Source organism: Scyliorhinus torazame, chromosome 4 (genome assembly GCF_047496885.1).
Source record: "Scyliorhinus torazame isolate Kashiwa2021f chromosome 4, sScyTor2.1, whole genome shotgun sequence".
NCBI lineage: Eukaryota > Metazoa > Chordata > Chondrichthyes > Carcharhiniformes > Scyliorhinidae > Scyliorhinus > Scyliorhinus torazame.
Genome location: NC_092710.1, coordinates 332,972,377 through 332,973,421, shown reverse-complemented (window position 1 = coordinate 332,973,421; position 1,045 = coordinate 332,972,377). Strand labels below are relative to the sequence as shown.

The 1,045-nt window shown below is 51.8% G+C and overlaps 1 non-coding gene across 1 annotated transcript; it reads right to left on the bottom strand.

The window, feature by feature from the left end:
• Positions 1–444: 444 nt before the first annotated feature.
• trnag-ucc (transfer RNA glycine (anticodon UCC)) lies at positions 445–516 on the bottom strand. The gene has a single exon. It is a non-coding gene; the product is annotated as a tRNA-Gly (tRNA).
• Between the last annotated feature and the right edge of the window lie 529 nt (positions 517–1,045).

Genomic DNA, 1,045 nt, shown 5'->3' with positions numbered 1-1,045 from the left:
CTACACTTCCTGTAAACTCCTGCTCTCTTCGCACTCTTTGCGGAAATGTCGGGAACAAAATGAAAGGAGCACCTTACTCCCTCCTCACCTAACTTCCTCGGTCACCAAACTCTCACTATCGCACTCAAAAAGCACCAAATTCAGCACTCCCTCGTCACCAAACTCTCACTATCGCACTCAAAAAGCACCAAATTCAGCACTCCCTCGGTCACCAAACTCTCACTATCGCACTCAAAAAGCACCAAATTCAGCACTCAGTGCAAACTTGGAGAGATTCTGAGAGGTCGGACAGCCAGTCTGCAGCTTTGGGTGGAGCTGCTGACCGCCAGCCGAACAGGATTGAGGGCCAATTTAGCGTGGTCAATTCACCTACCTTGCGTGAGGCTACAGGGCTAACCCACTGCGCCACCGCGCTGCCCTAAAATTTCCAACTTTTTTTTTTATTGCGATGGCTGGGAATCGAACCCGGGTAAACTGCTCGGAAGGCAGCTATGCTCACCGCTATACCACCATCGCTCACTGATGGGACCAACCCTAGTTCTAGTTTCACCCGCTAGTGGAAACAACCTCCCAGCTTCTATCCTATCTATTCCATTCATAATTTTTTATGTTTCTGTAAGATTCCCCTGCATCCTTCTAAATTCTAATGAGTACAGTCACAGTCTACTCAATCTCTCCTCAAGCCAATCCTCTCAACTCCGGAATCAACCTAGTGAATCTCCTCTGCACACACTCCAGTGCCAGTACATCCTTTCTCAAGTAAGGAGACCAAAACTGTACACAGTACTCCAGGTGTGGCCTCACCAGCACCCTATACAGCTGCAACAATTCTGAACTCTCCCTCTGTGTACCCAAACAGGTGCCGGAATGTGGAGACTAGGGGCTTTTCACAGTAACTGGGGATGATGAGGAGGTGTGGGGATGAGGAGGGGTGTGGGGATGAGGAGGGGGTGTGGGATGAGGAGGGGGTGGGGGTGGTGTGGGAGGAGGAGGTGGGGGTGTGGGGAGGAGGAGGTGGGGGTGTGGGGAGGAGGGGGTGGGGGTG